The following is a 23,893-nucleotide window of genomic DNA, read 5'->3' as shown; positions in this document are numbered from 1 at the left end:
TCACTGTCAGCTCTTTTCTGAATGTGACAGTCTTCTGTCAGAATTTTAATTTTTTCTTATTTAATACAGAGTTTGATTTGGAGAGTGTCTGAAGAGACAGATACAACCCTTTGATCTGCAAAGCATTCTCCAAGAGTAAACATGGATTTGTAATATCAACCCTTCTGAAGTACAAGTTACACTGACTTTTGCACACTCACTTTGAAGAATTTCCAGCTTTTTCCTTAGTCTGTGGGCCCAGGGAAGAGAGAAGCTTTCTTCTGGTGTTGATCATGATGATGATGATGATGATGGTGGTGATGATGGTTATGAAGGTGATGATTATCACAGAGAAAACTTTTCCCAGAAGACTCTCAGCAGTTTTCCCCTCATGTCTTCTTGGCTAGAACAGTATCACCTTCTTTAGCTACAAGAGAGGCCGGGAAAGGCATTTTCACAGCCTATAATGGGAGGTAGGTTCTGACAATGGTGAAGAAGGGAAAGGAATGGCTGTTGGAAAGGCAATCCAGCAATTACATTTCCTTTTTCATTTCCATCAGCGCTATCTCTTTGAGACTTGCTGTAGAAAACTTGACTAACGCTGGAGGTAGTGATTCTTCTCAGCCGTATACTTAACACAGACCAGTTTTCTACTGATGGCTCTTCTCATCCAAAAGTAAGGTCAGAGGGTGACCTTACTTTTAAGTTCAAGAGGTACCTTTCTCTCTCCCTAAACATTGATTAAGATGAGTCACAATCTTCGAACGGTTTGAGTTTGAATCTTGACTGTGTTTTGAGGTTGAATTCATATGGCTACTTTACACATTTTTTGATCCCTAAAGCATCTGAGCTTGCAACTGCTTGGAAAGAAATAGATTACAAAAGGCATTTATCCATCATCACTGGGTAAATCGCACATAAAGGAATAGGGGTTACTTTTTGAGAAGAGAGAAATTTATTTCTTCAAGCACCAAACATTTCCAGTCTTAATTCTTTTGAGTAGAAAGCTTCCTAATATATCAAAATATCTCAGACCCTACTGAACGTAATTTAAACATATCTCTGGAATATGAGGCATGGGCATAAATACCTTTTGTTTTCCATCTATTATGGTAGGTTTTCAGGAATATTAAAATGAGGCAGATCTACTTTGGTCTGTCACTTCTTGCCCCTGTGGCTGCAATCTATGATCTTTTCCAATTTGCTTCTTCATATCTGCATTGGCTTCAGGAAAAGGATCACTGAGCTTAAAAGGTTCTTGTCTAAAAATAAAGTAAGAGCCATTTGCAGCAATGTGGATGGGCCTAGGAATATTATGCTTAGTGCAATAAGTCAGACAGAGAAAGACAAATACTATATGCTATCACTTATATGTGGAATCTAAAAAATAACACAAATGAGTGTCTATGCAAAACAGAAACAGAACCATATAGAAAACAAACTTGTGGTTACCAAAGGGGAGAGGGAAAGGGGGAGGGGCAAATTAGGGGTATGAGATTAACAAATACAAACTACTATGTATAAAATAGATAAGCAACAAGGATATACTGTACAGCACAGGGAATTATAGCCATTATCTTGTAATAACCTATAATGGAGTATAATTTGCCAAAATACCAAATCACTATGCTGTATACCTGAAACTAATATAATATTATAAATCAACTGTACTTCAATAAAAAAATGAAAGGAAGCAGTATTTGACTTGTATATTCTTTTAAGTTTCCCAACAGTGTCTGCCTAGGACAGCTGCCAAGTGAGATAGGTCTGCATTTGATTTCACTGTCATCCAGGAGAGGATCTCCTTGGGAAGACCCAAGGGTGAGGGAAATCTTTGAGAACTTCAGTCAATGCCCTGTATTTCTAATACTATCCCCTCATATGATGGAAAACTTTGTCACATAGTCAGTTAATGGCAGGGCCCGGGCAAGAACTCAGATCTTGAGTGTTTTCCTCCATGTATGCAGAGATGGACCTCTTTGGGCAGTTTGCCCTGTTTCTCCCACACCAAGTGGAAGCTCCACGGGAAGGAGCCGGGACCTTGTCTTATTCACCACCATATTCCCATATGTGTATATTGGGTGTTCAATAAAGATTGAATACTATATTTTTCTCAATTCCCTTTTGATATATTCTTACTGTCATTATATTCTTCTAAATTGGGTTTTGTTGTGATGAGGAAGGATTGTGTACTAAACAAAGAACTAGGAAAATGAAAGGCTTTGAACATGAACATCTTTGTGTGTGATTACTGGGTCGGTACAGAATGCAGGGGGCAGAGTTTGGAGTGCAGGTCTGAACCTGGGAGCAAACTCAGAGAATCACACTCTGGGGAGAAGAGGCAAAAAAATGGAGAAAGGTACTGAGGAAGGCTGGCTTGGAGGATGAGGGGACTTGAAGGGTTTTTGGAGAGCAACCTCAATAAGGAAAGACTTTCTTGTTGGGAATAGGGTACAGTGAGAACATTCTCCCAATTGTTTATTTTTCCTTGTGGAGGAACTTCAGCTAGAGTTATACTCCTGGCCTCTCCCCACCCCCAGAGGAAAAACTGAGCGCACTCTGTACAGCTCCTTCCTTTCTCTTTTAAAGAACTTCCTGCCTATGCTGCTCTCTGCCTTGTCTTAAGGAGTTTACCCTTGAGGTAAGGCCTGTGGTGGTCCAGCTGTGCTGTGTCAGAGGTAAAGCCACACAAGCCTCCTGTGGCCACACATCAAAGCCATGTCCAACTCTTCCCACTTCTGTCAGTCATGCACTTGATGTTCTGATCTCCATCTGTCTGATCTCTGTATCTATAACTCAGTTAGTTCTAAACGTGGGAGAGAGAAACAAACTCTTACAGACTGACCCTTCAAATCTCTCGGTTTATGTTTTGGCTGCTGGCATTGATTTTCTGGAGAAGCTGGAATTTCTTGCTTTCAGGGAGAATCATGGTGATTATTACCATTTATTGAGAACATGCCAGGTAGCATATTAAACACTTTATGAGTTTATGTTGCTGCAATCCTAAGAGGTAGCTACCTTTACCTTCCCATTTTACGGACGAAGAAGCAGTTTTAGAAAGTTAAGAATTTTCCCACCTTCAACATGGCTAGTAAGCAGTGGAACCAGCTTTTGAACTCACTTTTATCTGATTCTTAGTTTTGCTCTTAGCCACGGGCTTATAAGTTCTCAGGTACAGAACTGTAAGGAGAACAATGAGAAAAAGACAGTGTTTTGGAAGAAGAAGGAAAGTCTCATGAAAGGCAATATGGGCTACTATAGGGTGTTCTCAAGCAAGAAATAGTTTTTTTAGAGTTCTTAAAGATTATTTTATTTAATGTTTTGTATCAGTATACAAATGATTGCACAAGTACTAAAATTATGATATAATCTAATCTCTATTATTCTGACTTGTATTATTATTTTCATAAGGATTTACATTTATTGACTCAATAAAAATCTATGGTCTTCCTACAACTGTCTAGCAAATGCACTCTTAATAGTTATATTAACTGTCCATCTATTTCCCTATTAATTATTGAAAAGTTCTTAATAATTTTCATATAAAATTAACTTCTTTCATAATCATCAATTATTCTAGCATATTCCTCTTACAATAATAAACACATACTTTTACTTCAAAGACTGATAGAATTTTCAAGCAAGAAACTTTGTTTTCTAGAAAACCCTGGTCCAGTTTGGTCTGTTTGTATGAGTATATTATCTGTAATAATTTCAAGGTAGAATATCCTCTGAAAAAAACTGGTCTTATAGTCATTTAAAAACTGGTCTTATATTCCCTTCCAGAGAACAGTTAAGATTTCAGAATGACTTTTTTCTGCATGTATCTCCCTGCCTCTTTTTTTTCCTCTCCATTATCTTTTGTCTGTTGCTGGTTCTTGTTAAGCCACACCTGCTAATTCATGCTGGTTCTCTTTGGACAATTTTTAAAACCTTACTGTGGCTAAGTTGCTCCATTTGAAAATGTATGGGGATTGGTAATACTGACTTCTCTATCTGGGTGTGGGTTCAGATTAATTATACAGAGCTTGTATCATACTTTGAAGTTGCTAAGCTTTCATGTCTGTTCAGACTTAAGTATTTTTATACAGCATGCACATTTAAATTTAAGGAAGATTTTCTATTTTTCTAATGGCTTCTCCAAAATATCTTAGCACCACTGTGTAATACTGAAAAGTGGGATCTTCCAGACTAATCCCTGCTCTAATTTCCCTTTCCCACGATCCTAAGATGTGGAGTGTTTGTAATGATCTTTGCTGAGTCAGTCTCCTTGGGGGACAGATCAGTTTCATCATTTCAAAACATCCTAGCAAAACACCAGCCCTTTCACATGTGGTAGCTTGCAGAATAGGGTCGTTCCCAGGCAGCTGGGAGGGTAACACAGGCTCGGGCAGGAGGAGAAGCGTTAGGGCATTGGGAAATGCTAACTGGAGGATGCCAGAGATAGAAAAGGTGGGGAAACCTCACAGCAATTCACACACCTTGAGCAGATCCAGCAGGCACAAAGGGAAGAATAAAAAGGGAGGAGAGATGTAAGATGGATGAAAGATAGATAGAAACAAGTCCATGAAGATTGGTTTTTAAAGATTGGTGCTCCTGCCTGGATTCTTGTTTTCCTGTATACCACTTTGTTCAATAAAGTACCTCAATAGCAGAGCCAGGCCACCAGAATCACTCGGGGAGTGAATCAATGGGAGGGGAAGTGGAGGCAGGAGAAGTCACACCTCACTACTGAGTTTGATGGGCTACCTGCGGGCTTGTTTAACAAGTCTCTGATTAGTGGAGAGATGTTCAGTGGGGAGCAATGAGTCACTCCTGGGAGCTGTGGTGAAGGTCATCTCTGTGGCGGTGGGGAAGCCAGGAAATGCAGTATCAGATCCTCTACCGAATGACAGCAAGTATTGCATTCCCCACCGCCAAACCTTTGTTTTTCTGTGCATTTCTTCATATTCCTGCTGAAGTTGCCCAAAGAAGACCTCGTCCTTTTGTTAACTTTTATCCTGAACTTCAAGGCTGCTTTGTGTTCTGCTGAAGTAAATGTTTGTCAAAAGCCTAGAGGCAAGACACAGAATTCCTCCAGACGTCCCCAATACCCTGTAGCTTTTCTGAAATATTGAAGTGTGCTGGCGTGGTCACACTCACAGCCACTCTCTACCTCCCCTCCTACGCCCAGCACTTTAACCTTCTGGGTCAGAACTTAGCTTTGTTTTCACAAAGTAATAGCATTTAATTTGTTATGGTAATTTACATGGTAATTTGTTCCAGCTTTGGGGCCATCTGCTAATATGTGGTGGGAGACCTCAAATTCAGGGGACTCATGTTAAGTGACTATCGAATAGGAACTGATCTGTCATTATTATATTATTTATTCTTTCTTCCTTAAAAGGGACATCAGTTTGTCATGGAGAGGGCATCTTCTCTTTAATGAGAAAAGGAAATAGATGGGCAGAATTTTTTTTTTTTAACCTTCTTAATAAACCAGGAGACCTTGGGTTTTTATATTCTTTCCTTCTCCTTCTTCTAAATTTTTATCATCAAAACTTGCCCAAACTAAATTGGAATGAGTTGCCTTTCAAAATTATTTCTTATCTTTAGAATTTGAGAAGGAATGAAAAAATTAAAAAGAGAACAAACTGATATGGCTCAAATAAAAACGAGGGGGAGCCGGAGGCAGTGGGGTTAGCAGAGCTGTTGGGTTGACTTCTCCAGGCAAGTATTGTCAACAGAAATATAATGCGAGCTACATATATAATTTAAAATTACCTAGCAGCCACATTAAAAAAAAATAAAAAAAACCAAGAGCAATTGGCTTGAATACTATATTTTATTTAACTCAATATATCCAAAATATAACATTTCAAAATGTAATCAACATAAAAACTATTCATGAGATTTTCTTTTGCCTTGTTTTTGTCCTAAGTCTTTGAAATTTGATGTGTATCTTCCATGTACAACATAATCTCATTTCAGACTGGCCACATCTCAAGTCTCAACATCCATAAGTTGCTAGTGACTAGCATATTGGGATACCCTGTCTCAAGGCTGTTATCAATTTCTCTCCATGGTGATGTCTCACTGGCTTTGCTTTAAAACTGAGCCCGGATCTTCCCATGTTGGTTTCCTTTATAGCTTTAATCTTCATTTTCTCTTGACTCAGCCCCCTTGGAATAACATCCTAAAGATTAATACAGGGTGAGAGAGGTTAAAGGAAACTGGATTGCGTCAGGGAAATGATCAAAGCCAGACTCCCTAAGTGGATGGCTCTCTGTTTAGACCTGATGCTTCTTTCTCATGGGGAAGGTCCTCCAGCTGGTCGACTGTAGGGAAAAAAAATGTTTATAATGTAACAAAGTCTATACTTTAATTCCTAGCCTGAACACAGGAATTCACATCAGATAGTTACTAAGTAATACATCCTTTCACACTTTATTTTTCAAAAGCAGTGTTCTTTTCCCACATGGAGAAGCACTTCACTGCCAGTGACCACAATGTAAAAAGCAGGCTCATTCCCGTGAGAGTTTATGGAGTAGCCAACAGCACCCCATAAGGGAGACTTAGCCCATATTGGGGGACTTAGCCCATATGGATGGGGGAGTTAGTCCACAGGGTCCTCACAGCACACAACAACTGTCCAGGGTTCAAGAAAGTTAGGAATCCTTGACTCCGGCTCCATTCTCTTTTCTTTTTCATTTTTAATTAATTTACTTTTGGCTGCGTTGGGTCTTCGTTTCTGCACGCGGGCTTTCTCTAGTTGCGGCCAGCGGGGGCTACTCTTCGTTGCAGTGCGCGGGCTTCTCATTACGGTGGTTTCTCTTGTTGCGGAGCACGGGCTCTAGGCACGCGGGCTCAGTAGTTGTGGCGCACGGGCTTAGTTGCTCTGTGGCATGTGGGATCTTCCTGGACCAGGGCTCGAACCCGGGTCCCCTGCGTTGGCAGGCAGATTCTTAACCACTGCACCACCAGGGAAGTCCTCCATTCCCTTTTCTTAACTTTAAGTTCTAGGCAGGGAGCTCAAAGTCTTTCTTCTTTCACCTGCCCTCTCACCAGGTGCAGGATCCTTGTCCCAAATCCTTAGCCACACTCTTGAGCACATCTTGCGGGTCACCTAGGGTATAACTACATGGCAGGCAGCTGGCCGAGGTTGAATGAGCCCTTTACTTCAAGTCTGAAGACCTAGGTTCTGTCACTTCTTTGTTATAGGATTGTGCAAGTCCCTTGACCTCTCTAAGCTACTCTTACTTCATTTGTAAAGCGGCAGTAATAACGTTTACCTCACAAAGCTGTTGGAAGGATTAAATGAGGTAATGCATGTGAAACCACTTTGGAATCTGTAAAACACTGAATGTACTTCAGTTGTTAAAAGTTATCTGGTCAGGTTCCAGGACATATTCCTGCTGAATTCCCTCACTGTTCCAACTCATTTTTTAAGTTCATGGGGCTCTTAACCTCACCCTCTCCTGAACCTCAGCTCTGCCAGACCTCTTTTCAGACTCTCTCGTCCCACAAATGTTGCTAAGTAGACAACTTGCCACATGGGCAAGTGCCTGGGCACACTGAGGGCTAGGAGCAGACACCTAACCCAAATTTCCTCTCCCTGGAATAGGGTATTGGGACCCAGGGAGTTTGTTAATTGCTTGAATTTGGATGGTTTAGATACCAGTTCTCCAAGCATGGTCCATGGATCCCTGTTGGGGCGTGGTCCCTGAGACCCTTTCATAGGGTCTACCAAGTCAAAACCATTTTCATAATGATGCTATGAGGTTATTTTTCTTTTTTACTGTGCTTTTCTTTCTTTCTTTCTTTCTTTCTTTCTTTCTTTCTTTCTTTCTTTCTTTCTTTCTTTCTTTGCTGATAGTATACAAGCAAAAAAGCTAGCATCTTAGCATGAACCAGGGCAGTGCAGTGGCACTCACCTGTAGTCACTGTATTTTTTACCATCATGTACTCACAGTAAAAGAAGAAGAAAAGAAAAGCAAAAGCCAGTTTCACTTAAGAGTGTTCTTGATGAAGCAGTAAAAATTATTAATTTCATTAACTCTTGACTCTGGAGTACACATCTTTTCAATATTCTGTGTGATGAAATGGGAAGTTTGCATATAGCACTTCTACCGCATGCCGAAGTAGGCAGCTGTCTAGAGGAAAACCACTTATGTGATTGTCTGAGCTGTGAACTAAACACATTAAAAAAAATTTTTTTTTAAGGAGCACTATTCTTACTTGAAAGAACAAACTGTGGTTTCTTAGCCTTGGGTATTTGGCAGACATTTTCTTGAAAAATAAATGAAGTTTTCCTGTCACTTCAAGGAAAACAACCAACAGCATTTTTTGCCAATGGTAAAATTTGAGCTTCCAAATGAAAACTAAAATTAAAAAAAAATTTTGTAACTGCCACACCATGAGCTTGACAGCTTTTCAATACTTAAAAGTATTCTGGTGGGATCTGTGGCGATATTACCAATTGTGATTTTTAAATATATTTTGTCATGAAATGTGTCAACATTTGGAAGATATGCAGACCTCAGTAAACCCATATTTTTCAAATAACAAAGACATGAGTAAGAGATTCATTCAAAGTGGATAGATGGATGGATTATAATTTAACAGGAAGAAAATTTCATTGATATAAATTCAGATTCCACACTGCATCTAAACTTTAAGAAACTACTACTTGTTGAGTTTTGGTATAGTTATCAAAGGTTATCCACAATCATTTGAAAAGTCCATTAAAATACTCCACTCTTTTTTAGCTACATGTCTCTGTGAGGCTGAATTTTCTTCATATACTTCAACCAAAACAACCTAACCCAACAGATTGAACGCAGTAGTAATTCAGCTATCTTCTATTAAGCAAACCATTAAAGGGATTTGCAAAATGTCAAACAATATTATTGTAGTCACTAAAATTGTCTGTTTGTTTGCTTTTGGAAAAACAACAACAGCAACAAATCAGACTTGGGCAGCCATGTTTGGCCCATGTATGTGCAAGTGAATAGGGGAAGTTAGTATTTAGAGAACAAGAGAGGAGAGTTGGGACTGACATACACACACTACCGTATATAAAATAGATAACCAACGAGGACCTACTGTATAGCACAGGGAACTCTACTCAATATTCTGTGATAACCTATATGAGAAAAGAATCTGAAAAAGACTGAATATATGTATATGTATAACTGAACCACTTTGCTGTACATCTGAAACTAACACAACATTGTAAATCAACTATAATCCAATAAAATTTTAAAAAGAGAGAGAGAGAGAAGAGATGGAAGTACAGTGAAAGAGAGGTGGGGAGAGAGTGACACGGAGATGATGCTTTGGTTCCTGATGGCTTCTGGACCTGGTTTTAATCTCTTTTGAAGCCTGGCCCTGGCCAATTTAGAGTTCTAGATTTCCGTGTGTTCTTCCAGTAACCCCCCCTTTCTGTTTAAGCTGACTTGAAAAGGGTCTATTCCTTAGGTGGGGATCATGACTCTCGGCCCACAGACTCAGATGTGCGAGAGATAGGACCTTTTAAAATTTTCTATAAATCGACTTAATTTTATCTTTGGGCCTACATCCTGCTGGGCTGGTGAGTGATTCCTGAGGTTTCCCTGCTCATTTCCAGGTTGTGTCAAAGCATTAGGGAGCTCAGCTTTGGGAAAGCTGCTCCCTTGAAGCTTCTAAAGATAGAGCAGAAAGGCACTGGCGATCAGCCTGGAGTGGCTTCTCCCAGCCATGAGGAAGGGCAGGCTAGGGGCCACTTCTCAGTCTTGGAGAGGCGTGTCCTGATCATGCAGAGAAAACCTAAGGCATATTCAGATGGAATCTTTCCATTTGGTTTTCTTGAGATATTCAGAGGGGAAGGGAATTTGGGGGATTCTGATCCCACTGTAGAGGAGGAGGGAGAGAGGGTAAAATTACCCAGGGAACAGGTAATGCATTTTCACCCTCTCTCCCTGCTCTCTGCACACCTTGCATTGGCAAAAACTAAAGTCTTCACAGGGCTCTCTTTTGTCTGTGAATACGATATCCCTTCAGTGCCCCCTTCACCATGCCCCTGGCAGTGATGATGAAAGAATCCACATGAGCTTTGATGGTCTGGGGAAGTGTCCTGGGGGCCACCACTCTTCTGGTCTACACACTTCCTCACAGTGGGATCAGTTCTTCCACAACCACCCCTTCCTTCCTTCATATTCCCACCACTGCCACTACTGATGGCCCTCATCCTCGCATGCCTGGATTCTTTCCCTAACTTAGCGAGACATTCTGTACACAAATCCTCAGAGGTGCCATGTCATACCATTCATTTAGCACTTAGCAGATTGAGCTCCTTTTTGCAGGTCGTTTCTTTATGTGAATGGCTTGTCTTCCCTTGAGAGTGGAGACTGTTTTCTCTTCTGTGTATCCTACAGGTCCAGCACAACACACAGTGTTTGCTGCCACTGCTGCTTTCATGGGAACATCAAAGGGGTCTTTGGAGGGTTATAAGTAAATCATTCAAAAGCTTTTATTTAACACCTGCTGTTTGCCTTACTCTGCTGTGTCCAGGGGTCTCAAAGATGATTTGCTTGCATCTCTTTGTCCAGAGGTGAATTGGTTGTATCTCATGAGAAGGCAGCATGGTGCGTGCCAGAAGAGCTCAAGCATGGAGGGCCTGTCTCCTTTGTCCAGCTGTCCCCAACCTCCTCAGGCTGGTTTAGAACCCTTCCTCTCTGCTCCCCAGGTGCCCTCAGCCTTTATCCACCAGTGTACTTCGCATGCCATCTGTGTGTTAAAAAATCTAACACTTTACCATGAAAAATTTCAAACATACATACGAGTAGAGAGGAGTGTAGCAACGATCCCTCCCTGCTTCAGCAGTTATCAACAGTTTCCATTTTGGTTTCATCTCTCCCCACAGTTATTTTTCCTGGCAGAGAAATTTAAGGCAATCTTAGACTTTGTATCATTTCATTCACTAATACTTCAGGATCTATCTTTAAAAGATAAGGACTTCGGAAAAAAGTCACTGCAAAACTATTATCATACCTAACAAAATTAACGATACTTGTCTAATGTCATCTAATATCTGCTTCATGTTTATTTTTTCTCCAGTTATCTCAAAAATGTCTTTGGAAAGTTTTCATTTTTAAAGTTAGGTCTGTAGTTGCATTTCATTGATATGTTTCCTAAGTTTCTTTTAAGTTTCCATCACCATCCCCCATCCTGCGTATTTGTTGAAGAAATCAGCTCAATTGTTTTGTTTCCATAATCTAGTTTTGGCTAATTCCACCCTTGTAGTGTTTTACCACGTCCTTCTAAACCCTGCATTCCTGTCAACTGGCAGTTAGGTCTGGAGACTTAATCACAGTTGGGTTCTATTTCTCGGACAATATTATGTCATCGTCGCAGATCTTCAATTATACCACATCGAGATGAACATAACGTCCTGTTATACTGTATTCCCATGGTCTATTTTCTTGTCTTCTCCTGCAGGACATGGGTCTTGAAGGATGAGCAGGCTTTGGCAGGTAGGTGATGGGGCAGACATCCCAAGGAGCAGGCCTGGGTGAGTTCAGGAGTCTGCTTAACCGTCATGGGCATGGTCATGCTTAAGGATAGAGCAGACACAAGTAAGGCAGTGACATTCACCTTAGCCCTGTTAGTGATGCAGGCAGAGAGAGTAGCTCACGAAATAGTGTGAAGGCTACTTCCCTATTGTCTTTGGGTTAATTCCACTCCCAATAGGAACTGCCAACGGATTAAAAAAGCCCCCTGAACCTCAGGCGAGTATTGCTGGGAAGCGGCATTAGTAGCACTTGGGGGACTCAAGTGTCTTGTAGACATCAACCCCATTCGTTCACTCATTCATGGCGAGAGAAGAGCAGGGACCTGGCAGAACAACAGCTTTAGACTCATATCTAGCTCTGATTCTGGCTGGCTGAGGAACCTCGGGCAAGTCCTCTAACAGTTTTGAGCCTCAATCTGTCACCTGGTGATAATAACACTGACCTCAGAGACTGGCTGTGAGAAGCATACATTAAGCATCTCCTATAATAACTGGCATAGTTTCGAGATTAAGGTGTGCTGACCTTCTTTCTTCTATTCTGCAAACATTTAGAGGGACTAGTGACTACAGGGCACTGTGCCAGGCATGGGGGTGTGTCCTCTGGAGCCTGCAGCCCAGTAATGCAGTAGGTAAGGTAAGTGGTTAGTCCACAAATAATTACAACACGAGATAGAGGGGGAGGGGGTGAAGGTGCCACGAGAGACGCAGAGCTAAAAGTACAATGGGATAGCTGTGCCTTTGCCACTTGTGTCTATGCGCAGACCCCTCTGGATCACAGCCTGTTCTGCTTCTCCTGTTACAACATGACCAGAGGCTCTAATCTGGATGAAAGAGAACAGAAAGGACTTTTTTGCTTCTCTGAGGACAGAGGTAGTCTACCCACACAACCTGACGACATCCCTGACCTAGTGGTGAGGACACACCCGACTCTTCCATCTTTGCCAGAAAGTCAAAGCTGCTTGGGGCCAGTCGGGTGCAGGGGCCGTAGAACCCAGCTCTTGGGATCAGCGCCCTTCATCTGATTCGTCTTTTTTTTTTTTTTTAACATCTTTATTGAAGTATAATTGCTTTACAATGGTGTGTTAGTTTCTGCTTTGTAACAAAGTGAATCAGTTATACATATACATATATCTCCATATCTCTTCCTTCTTGAGTCTCCCTCCCACCCTCCCTATCCCACCCCTCTAGGTGGTCACAAAGCACCGATCTGATCTCCCTGTGCTATGCAGCTGCTTCCCACTAGCTATCTATTTTACGTTTGGTAGTGTGTATATGTCCATGCCACTCTCTCACTTCGTCCCAGCTTCCCCTTCCCCATCCCCATGTCCTCAAGTCCATTCTCTATGTCTGCGTCTTTATTCCTGTCCTCCCCCTAGAATCTTCAGAACCATTTTTTTTTTTTTAGATTCCATATATATGTGTTAGCATACGGTATTTATTTTTCTCTTTCTGACTTACTTCACTCTGTATGACAGTCTCTAGGTCCATCCATCTCACTACAAATAACTCAATTTTGTTTCTTTTTATGGCTGAGTAATATTCCATTGTATATATGTGCCACATCTTCTTTATCTATTCATCTGTCGATGGACACTTAGGTTGCTTCCATGTCCTGGCTATTGTAAATAGTGCTGCAATGAACATTGTGGTACATGACTCTTTTTGAATTATGGTTTTCTCAGGGTATATGCCCAGTAGTGGGATTGCTGGGTCATATGGTAGTTCTATTTGTAGTTTTTTAAGGAACCTCCAGACTGTTCGCCATAGTGGCCGTATCAATTTACATTCCCACCAACAGTGCACGAGGGTTCCCTTTTCTCCACACCCTCTCCAAGCATTTATTGTTTGTAGATTTTTTGATGATGGCCATTCTGACCGGTGTGAGGTAATACCTCATTGTAGTTTTGATTTGCATTTCTCTAATGATCAGTGATGTTGAGCATCCTTTCATGTGTGGGGACCTAATGAAACTTAAAAGCTTTTGCACAGCAAAGGAAACCATAAACAAGGCGAAAAGACAACCCTCAGAATGGGAGAAAATATTTGCAAACGAAGCAACTGACAAAGGATTAATCTCCAAAATACACAAGCAGCTCTTGCAGCTCAATATCAAAAAAACAAACAACCCAATCCAAAAATGGGCAGAAGACCTAAATAGACATTTCTCCAGAGAAGATATACAGGTTGCCAGCAAACACATCTGATTCATTTTGTCTGTGATGCCTCAAAGCTCAGCTGGGTGATCCCATCCGATGGAAAGTATACGCCGTAGCTGGAGCCTGAGGATAATTGGGAAGAACCCCCCGCTGTCACACGCTGGGAACCCTCCGCTGTCACACACTTGGCATGGGGCAGGAGAGGGGCACGTTCTGCCCTGCAGGGCCCGGAGGCTCTGAAAGCAACACTTTCCCTATGGGAAGCACAGACTCTGAAGGGATTTATCTCCAGGCAGTGCTACAGCCTCCTCTTCGGGCACCAAGGAGACTGTTGTTCCGTCAGGATTTCTGGCATCAGCAGAGGTGAAAGGGCGCAGGGCCAGGCAGCCTCCCTGTGAAAGGCGGACCTCTCCCAGCCCCTCTGAGCCACTGAGCACCCGGGGCTGGTGCTGCACTGGTGAAGGGTGGGCGGCCAAGGACAGATTTCTTTTCTGTGAAACTTTCACCCAAGGATCCACCTCCACCGCCTGCATTGTGCTCACACTTCGTGCATCTGACAGCCTGCGGGTTTGGGCTAGATTTGCAGCTTTATTAGGCATCGCAGAAGCTGAGCAGAAATTTTCTTTTTTTTGAAACTCCAGTTCCTGTAGCTAGTCTTACATTTCTCAAGCTTTGCTTTTCTATATGAAACCCTTTTGTTAAAACTGTGTGATACAGTTACTGAAAAGATTAGAGAGAAAAAAAAAGTACAACATAAAGAAGGGAACGCCTAGGTAACCATCACCTGAATCAAGAAGTAGACCATTCCCAGCTCCCAGAAACACAGCCCCCCTGCTCAGCCACACTCCTTCCTCTTCCCTGTTTTCTCTTTTTTAACAGCCAGCAGGAGCTGGGATTTTTTTTTTTTTTTCCCACACGGCTTGTGGGATCTTAGTTTCCCGACCAGAGATGGAACTTGGGCCCTCGGCAGTGAAGGTTCAGAGTCCTAACCACTGGACCACCAGGGAATCCCCATTCCTCCCTGGTTTTAATGCCAATTGTTTCCTTGCTTCTCTTTATGCTTTTGCCACCTAACTATTCATCTAGAAACACTATAATCGAGTCTTGCATGCTTTACAATTTATACAAATGGGATTATACAGCATTATTATTTTCCTGCTGGTTTCTTTCACCCAATATTATGTCTGTGAGAGGTGTCCATGTGATTCCCTGGAGCTGTGGTTTGGCCGTTTTCCTGGCTGTATAGTATTCCGTTGTTAGGACACAAAACAATGTAATCATTCTGTTGTTGCTGGCTGTTTGAGCTCTTTCTAGTTTAGGCTCATATCAGCAATGCTGCTGAGAGCAATCTTGTACAGGTCTCCTGGTGCATGAGCTGCTCTTAAAAGGAAAGCTGTGCTCTTATTTTGTGTGGCTGGGGACTGGAGGCTTTGGCCATGCTGCCATGCAGGGAGCTGGCTGTGGATTCAGGCTGGTGTTCCAAGCCCCCATGTGCTCAGCACTGTGTGGGTACATGGGGCTGGAGGCCACTCTTATTAGAATTCTCCCCAGAAACCAAGGGGAAAAGAAGTAAGAACTTTCTGGGCAGGAGAAAGGGAACAACTTGAAAGGGTACTGAACTGGAGATCAAAGACCCCTTCGTGCTGTTGGCTTTTTTTTTTTTTAACATCTTTATTGGAGTATAATTGCTTTATACTTTTGTGTTAGTTTGTGCTGTATAACAAAGTGCATCAGCTGTATGTATACACATATCCCATATCCCCTCCCTCTTGCATCTCCCTCCAACCCTCCCTATCCCACCCCTCTAGGTGGTCACAAAGCACCGAGATGATCTCCCTGTGCTACCAAACGTGATGTTGGCTTTTGATGTGAGCGTCACCGCACACCCTGCGGTAATGAATTCACTTATCTTCAGAGCTCGCTGCATTCCCTGCCTACCGCCTCCTAATCAGCAAGCCTGCACTCAAGGCCAACAGCATCATCATTAACAAGTTTTGGGACTTGGAGCCAGGGTGCCCTTGGCTGCCTTGGGCACTCAGCCCGGCTGGAACTGCTCTGGGGAAGAACTCTGAAGCCCACTTGCAGAGGCTGTAAAATCAGAGAAAATTGGAACGGGAAGTCCTTCGAGATCATCCTAGGCGGTCTCTGCGGCTGTTTACAGGCTTGTGAGGGAAAGTGGAGTTTTCATGGAAAAGAAGTCATGTTTGTTTTCATTCCATGGAGTTGCTAGGTCGGCATGTTCAAGAAAATATCCTCCTTCCTCTCCTCTTTCCACGCCCTTTTGTCTTTTTCAGCCTCATGCCTCCTGTTTCAGAAATTAATTTGTCTATTCTTCTAGCGTTGAGGAATAGATACACATCTCCCTCGAATGAGCCTTTGACAGGGGTGCTAATCAATACAGCCTTAAAGATCACAAGTGGAGGATAGAGGACTAAGAGGTAGGAAAAGTAAACATGGGGGAAAATAGTTGTCAGGACAGGTTCAGCTATTCTGGGATGATAGAGGCGAGAAGAGTGACATCATATGGGAGGGGCCATGAGGGAAACTTCTGGGGGCGCCGGAATGTTTTCAATCTTGATCTTGGTGGTGGTTACCTGGGTGAATGCTTATGTAAAAATTCATCCATCTGCTACAGTAGAAATGAACACAACATTGTAAATCAACTATACTTCAATAAAATAAAATAAAAAAATCATCCAACTCTATACTTAGATTTGTGCACTTTACTGAATGTAAGTTGTACACTGAAAAAAAGAAAAGGCTGTCAGTAAATTTCCACTTGGCCTGATTATCTGCACTTACTTCCTTTATGCTTCCAGGTGTCATACATATCACATAATCATGTGAAATAAACCCCACAATACAATGCTATAATTTTTACCTTAAACAGTAAGATGTATTTTAAGGAAAAGAGCAGAAAGATTGTTTTTTATATTTACCCACATATTTATCTTTTTTTTCTTTTTTTCTTTTTTTTTTTGCGGTACGCGGGCCTCTCACTGCTGTGGCCTCTCCCGTTGCGGAGCGCAGGCTCCGGACGCGCAGGCTCAGCAGCCATAGCTCACGGGCCCAGCTGCTCCGTGGCATGTGGGATCTTCCCGGACCGGGGCACGAACCCGTGTCCCCTGCATTGGAAGGCGGACTCTCAACCACTGCGCCACCAGGGAAGCCCTTAAGTATTTCTTGTAAGTGCTGACAACAAACATTCTTAGTTTTCATTTATACAAAAATACCTTTACTTTTCCTTCAGTTTGAAACAGGATTTTCACTCGATAAAGAATCCTAGTCCTACTTTCCTCCCTCCCACCCTCCCTTCCTTCCTTCCTGCCTTCCCTCCCCCCTCCCTCTCTCCCTCCTTCCTTTCTTTCCTTGTCTCTCTCCCTCCCTCCCTCCCCTCTTTCCTTCTTTCCCTCTTCAGTTTAAAGATATTGTTCCATTTTTTGTCTTTTTCCCCCAATGAGAAATCAGCTATGGTCTGTATCATTATTTCCCTATATATAATTTTGTGTTGTTTTTCTCTGATACTTTCAAGATTTTCTTTTTATCTTTGGGTTCCAGCATTTTGACTAAGATGTACATAGGTATAGTTTTTATTTATTCTTCTTGGGGTTCACTGAGATTCTTGAATCTGTAAATGTATATTCTTTACCGAATCTGGAAATTTTTTGCATCATTTTTTTCAAAAGCTTTTCTTGTCCCCTTCTCTGTATTTTCTCTCATCTGTGACTATAATTACATGTTATATTATTATGTACTATTATTTCCTATTTTCTCACAAGTCTCTGAAGCTTTCTTTATGTGTTTCAAATTTTTTCTCTCTGTTCTTCAATCGGATAATTCTCTTGATCTAACTTCACATTGACTGACTCTTTTGTTATTTCCAATCCACTGTTATGCCCATCCAATGAATTTTTTATTTCAGGTATTATATATTTTTCATTCCAGTATTTTCATTTGATTCTTTTATAATTTCCGTTTCTCTCTGGTGATTTTCGGTGTGTTCATTCATTATGAGTATATTTCCTTCATATATTTGAGCATAATTGTAATGGCTCTTTTAAAACCCTATTTGTTATTTCTAAATTTAAATCATCTTAGAGTTGGTCTCCCTTGACTGTCATTTCTCTTGTATATGAGTCATATTTTCTTGTCTCTCCTTATGTCTAGTAATTTTAGATTATATCATGCATATTGTGAATAGTATATTGTAGAGACCCTGGATTCTCTTAGGTTACTCTGAAGAGTATTGCTTTGTTTTAGCAGGCAATTAACCTGGCCTATCTCAAATTCTAAATTCCCCTGTGTTATGTAGCAATTGAAATTTCTGTTTAGTTCTTTTAGCCTTAGCTGGGCTTCTTGGTATTGGCACAACATATGCTTAGTTTAGGGTTGGCCAAAGATTTGGCCAGAGTTTATATGTAGAATTTGGGGCTTCCCGTCTGTGGCTCTCTTCTTTCCAGTATTTTCCCCTCCACTTTCCAGCTGCTATTGCCCTGAATGTTGTCTTCTGATTACTGAGCCAGTGAGGTTTCTACTCAAGTTTTAGTCACTTCCTAGTGGCATGAATTGTGGACTGCCCTCAGGCAAAAGGACATAAAAGATGGGCAATTATCCAAGTGCCAAGCGTTCCCTCTAAATGTTGGCCACCAGTTTTTTGCTTGCTTTTGGCTGCTCTCAAATGGCTTCAGAGATTGTTTTTTGTGTGTTTTGTCCAGAGTTTATAATTGTCACTTTGAGAGGATTGGTCTAATATGAGCTACTCAGCCATTACTAGAAATGGAATCTTGTTGTCTGTTCTTGCCTAATGATCTTATGGCTTGATTTCTTATTTGTTTTATTAAATTAATATGGTAAACCTGCTGATAAAAAATATCTTCTTTGGCATCAGAAATGATTCCAGTGTTAAAAAAGATAGTAGTAATAATAAAAGTACAGTAACTTTTAAATCATAACAATAAATATGCTCTAGTACAAAGATCTAAGGATAATGTTTTCTTTGGAAAATTGGATAGTTTCCACAAACAAGGAGCTTTAGAATAATGGAAAAATTTCAAGAATCTTTTTCGAGTGATTTTTTTCTCTTTCCATGGAAAAATGAAAAACTCTTTATTTTGCTCACTTCTAAACTTCATCCTTCAGAATTCTCCTTATATTAATTTATACAAAATATGGGTGCTGAAATAGATTTTAATTTTTGTGGAAAATAATGGTAAACGAGTAGAGTTGGGTCTAAAAAAGTAGAGAAATTTCATTACTTTAGATTACTTTAGGGCATGATCTTGGAAAGATTCTCCTTGTCTTTATTTTTGGGGCAAAAATAAATGTTCATTAAAAAAAATCTCATTCTAGCTTTCTGCATACTATTTAACATCATTCTGCAAAAATTCTAATGCTTTGATCTATAATTTCATTTGACTGGTGAGTACTCAGGTCCACATGGAACATTAGAGTTAATACTATTTCTGTGACACAGATAAAGAAAATGCTGAAATCCTTAATGGCTCTGCTCAGCAATGAATCCTGAAGTGCTAAGGCTCCCAGTCTTCTCCTGTATTTTATGAGATATGAAATGAGCAGAGCCCTGGTATTTTCCATGGTTAAACTTGCCCAGGAGACAAGGATTTGTGGGCAATTGTACTCCTTGCTTTTAGTTCCTGATTAGCCTCTCCTCCAACACATTTTCTATTAATATGAGACATTTATTGTATTGTATACAAGCTTGAATATTAACTCCCCCCAATTTTTGGAATGATTACCATTTTTAAAAATAAAATATTACTATATATGATAAAGTTTATTAAGAAATAAAATAGGGCTTCCCTGGTGGTGCAGTGGTTGAGAGTCCGTCTGCCGATGCAAGGAACACGGGTTCGTGCCCCGGTCCGGGAAGATCCCACATGCCGCGGAGCGGCTAGGCCGGTGAGCCATGGCTGCTGAGCCTGCGCGTCCGGAGCCTGTGCTCCGCAACGGGAGAGGCCACAACAGTGAGAGGCCCGCATACCGCAAAAAAAAAAAGGAAATAAAATATATGTAAATAATATTTTTGAGAAATCAAATACATGTTATTTAATTTTCTTTTTTCTTTTTTTTTTTCGGCCATACCACGTGGCTTGTGGGATCTTAGTTCCCCGACCAGGGATTGAACCTGGGCCACAACAGTGAAAATGCCAAGTCCTAACCACTGGACTGCAAGGGAACTCCCACCACTATTTTCTCATACAATGAAACAGCAAAGTATTGTCTTGAAGCATGTGCTAGGTGGCCTGAGATAACAAATATCTTTTACAAGAGGCAATACATTTACATAAGTAAGGAAACAAGGGGATAGACATGGTATTATGTGACCACTAAAAAATTTTATACAGAGATATGGGAACATATGTATATGTATAGTTGATTCACTTTGTTATAAAGCAGAAACTAACACACCATTGTAAAGCAATTATACTCCAATAAAGATGTAAAAAAAAAAAATTTTATACAGGTGCTACTGTCACTATGTCCTGCCAAACCACCAACCCAGGAGAAACTGGAAGAAGTGTACTGTAAATTATGAAAAGCATCTAACAAAAACGTGAGTCTTTTAGTTTTAGAAAAGCTAAAAAAATCATATAAATAAACATTTTGTTATTTGATCCAAACATGAAATCTTCATAACTTATCAGTGTGTGCTTTGTTATGCTGCTGATTAAAACTTTTATAAAAATGTTGTTCTGGTTTATGTCATCCTGGATTAATGTTTTGTTGCCTTCCCTCATTAAAATTAAACCGAAGGTGCTGGATTTTAGTTGTTTGTTTTGGGCGATTTTAGAGTAAAGAGGAATCTAAAGGTTTCCTTATGAATCTCATGGGAAAGTGCTTTAGTGTAAAAGATAACTGGAGAAAAGGATATTCTCCGAATCAAGTAATTATACTTGCCAAGTAACTGAGTTATTTCCTGGCTCTATATTATGGCATATTGGGTCCCAGACTCTGGGTCAGTAGTTTGGCAGGAGAGTAGGAGTAAGACCTGGAGGAAACTTATTCATGGCTACGTAGGATGATGTCTTATTCTCTTCGTTTCTTTCCTGTGCAAATGTACTGTCTCATAAAAAATGTCTGTTGTCTTTGGCCACTCAGCAGGTGCTCCAAGGAAATATTTTCCTGTTTCATTTTATAAAAATATACTGGCATTGGGTAAAGAAAATTACTTAGGAAATTTGTGTCTTCAACAAAAGTTATTAAATGAGGTTGAAGAAAGCTTAGGGGAAGCCAGAGAGCAGTGATCTGGCTCCCATTTCCTTAACTACTTATTTTATATGGGTGGTGATGGCCCCATAAGCAAGTGGTTAACCCCCCACTTCCTCATTTCCTCATTTTCTGTCGATTTGGAACAGATGAAGATGACTTTTACTGATTTATTTCTTAAAACTAATTTTTATTGGTGTATAGTTAGTTTACAATGTTGTGTTAGTTTCTGCTGTACAGCAAAGTGAATCAGTTATACATATACACGTATACACTCTTTTTTAGATTCTATTCCCATATAGGACATTACAGAGTATTGAGTAGCGTTCCCTGTGCTGTACAGTAGGTCCTTATTAGCCATCTATTTCATATATCGTAGTGTGTACATGTCAATCCCAATCTCCCAATTTATCCCTCCCCCGCTTCCCCCTTGGTAACCATAAATTTGTTTTCTACATCTGTGACTCTATTTCTGTTTTGTAAATAGGTTCATTTGTAGAAGGTGAAGTTTAGATAGAATGGAATTGGATTTGCAAGTAACCAACCAGAAAGCACTAACCCGCACCTTTTTCTATTAACCAAAAGAGAAACTTCTGTAAGGCTCCGAGAGACAAATCATTTGAATCAAGGTATAAAATAAAAGTCTGGGAGTAGAACCAGTAGTATGCTAACCAGATTCAAATATATTTTAATTTTCCCAGCCCATGTGAAAGCATTTCCCAGAATATCTCAGTGAGACCCATCACTTTCTAAGCCAGCTGTGTGGATGGAAGGTAACCTCATTTCCTCCAGAATGACTGTGTGCCCAATAGCCATCTTCGTGATGTAGCTATTTGGCATTTTTTCCTGTGGTGTAGAGACATCTAGGAAACAAGATGTAAGTCCTCACTTTTAGGACTAATTCTCCAAGTATAAAGAAAGATTCATCTTTAATAGCTGTGGGCATAGATATGCCACATAACAAAAAGTAATAAAAAACAGCTAATATACTGAATACTCACAATTCGTTGTGTATTAGGTCAAGCACTTTACTATCTCATTCAGTCTCCATACCTCAAGAGTAACTATCGTTATTATGCCTATTTAAAAATGGGGACACTGAGGTTTGAAGAATTTGCCTGATATCAGACAGCTAATATGTAGAGTACTCAGGTTTTAATTCTAGGGCTGCTCTTCTGCAAAGCTCTTTTCAGTAACTGTCATTTCCTACTATTTATTTATCAATGAAATTTATCAAATTCAATTGACTTGTGGATTCATCAAATTAGTCAGGATAATATGATTCCTGTAGGGAGTCCTATTGGATGAGTCGGTTTATATGGAGATAGAAAAAAGTCACTCCTATGAGCCAAATCGCTTTGTTTAATTTAGATGTTCACTTACATGCAGATGGTAGGTAATCTGTAGTGCAGTAGTTCAAGGTATGGTCTGGAGACCCCTGGAGGTCCTTGAGACATTTTCAGGGGTATGTGTGATCAAACTTGTTTTTATAATAAGACTAAGACTTTGTTTGTTTGTTTCTTTTGTTTTTTTTTTCATTTTCTCAGGAGTGTACAGTGGATTTTTCCAGAGGGCATGTGATGTGTGATATCACAACAGATTGAAAGCAGGAGATGTGAGAATGTATTTGCAGTCCATAAAGCTAGACATTAAAGGAGATTTATAAAAAGATAAAAACAATGCTGCTCTTCTCACCGAAAAATTTTTTGTTTTGGAAAATGTAATTATCTTGCATATATATATATTTATGTTAACATTTAATGGGCTTATTTTTATTTTAAAATAAATATTTAAAAAATTTCCAGTTTTAATGTTTATATGGTAAATATCAATAGATATAACCCACACAAAGGAAAGCTTATTGGGGTCATCAATAACTTTTGAGATTGTAAAGGGGCCTTGAGATCACAAGGTTTGAGAACCACTGCTCTCATGTAATGTAAAATTTAAATGGAAAGGGATGTTGGGTTTAACTGTTAAACATATTCTTCCTTTTCTTTCTATTCCTTTCTAGCACAGTAACTTGTAAGGTACTGAATCTTGAAAGAAATTTCTCAGTGCTAGGTGGCTGTGGAGTCACATTTTCCTGGTACTGCAGATACCTTTCTGATGATCTCCCAGCTCACCATGCTTCTCCTAGTGACGGGACCCTGGCAGCCATATTTGTGTTATGGATACCAAGCCCTGTTGCAGTTGATTAGAACAAGGTAAACCTAAACTTAGCCAATTAGAGTCTCACTCCCAGAAATTTGGTGCTGGGATTCAGAGACAGCAGTAAATTTTCCTTTATGGCCTGAACTGAGTTGGTGAAAACTCAAGCAGAGGCAAATCACCCAGAGAAAGACCATCTGAAGAGAGAGAAGAGACAGGTGTACTAAGAGAAATTAGGAGAAGTGGAGAAGTCCCCAATGGCTTCCTGGGTCTTTGCTCTAGACCCTTCTGAAGCATGGCTGCCCACGTGCCCCTGGGTTTTATGAACTACCCCTGTAAGGTTAGAATAAAATTTCCCTTTCAATTAAGCTAGCTCAAGTTGATTTCTGTTATTGTTAACCGAGCAGATCTTAGGCACTCAATTTCTGTAAAGCTGAAATTCTTGTGAAGGCATTACTCTTGTTTAAAGGTGCAATGGAAAACATCTCAGAAAAACATTGAAAATAATTTGTTGTAAGAGAAAGAATAGGAACATTAATTAGGAAATATATCAAGTTGTCCCTATTTAAAACTTTAGCAATGTTTATAGGTGTCACCCTCTTCAGAAGGGCAAGTAAAATGTGGTGGACAGGTAATCTGCCAGTGAAATCAAGGAGCATCTGTCTTTTGCTGGCTAATCTAGTTACCTAGTCCCTGCTGTGCTGAATTGGAGTGTGGGTGTGCACATCAGATACATCTTCTGGCCTGTTACCGAGTCCTAGCCTGTACTGCTTGCTGCACGACAGGCCAATCAATCAAGAGATGAAGCGTTGGGGCAAGGAATAGCAACTTTATTCCAGAAGCCAGAAGA

At 40.5% G+C, this 23,893-nt stretch overlaps 1 long non-coding RNA gene across 2 annotated transcripts; it reads left to right on the top strand.

Moving 5' to 3' along the window:
- Positions 1-11,419: 11,419 nt before the first annotated feature.
- On the top strand, positions 11,420-22,648 carry LOC137205047 (uncharacterized). 2 transcript variants are annotated; one of them, XR_010933976.1, is made up of 4 exons: positions 11,420-11,471; positions 12,062-12,143; positions 12,271-12,420; positions 22,440-22,648. It is a non-coding gene; the product is annotated as an uncharacterized lncRNA (long non-coding RNA). The 2 variants fall into 2 exon arrangements; XR_010933977.1 differs by having other exon boundaries at positions 11,437-11,471; positions 12,062-12,138.
- The last annotated feature ends 1,245 nt before the right edge of the window (positions 22,649-23,893 follow it).

This window comes from Pseudorca crassidens, chromosome 13, assembly GCF_039906515.1.
Source record: "Pseudorca crassidens isolate mPseCra1 chromosome 13, mPseCra1.hap1, whole genome shotgun sequence".
NCBI classification, from domain to species: Eukaryota; Metazoa; Chordata; class Mammalia; order Artiodactyla; family Delphinidae; genus Pseudorca; species Pseudorca crassidens.
The sequence above is the reverse complement of the archived record's forward strand: the minus strand, read 5'-3'. Positions and strand labels throughout refer to the sequence as shown.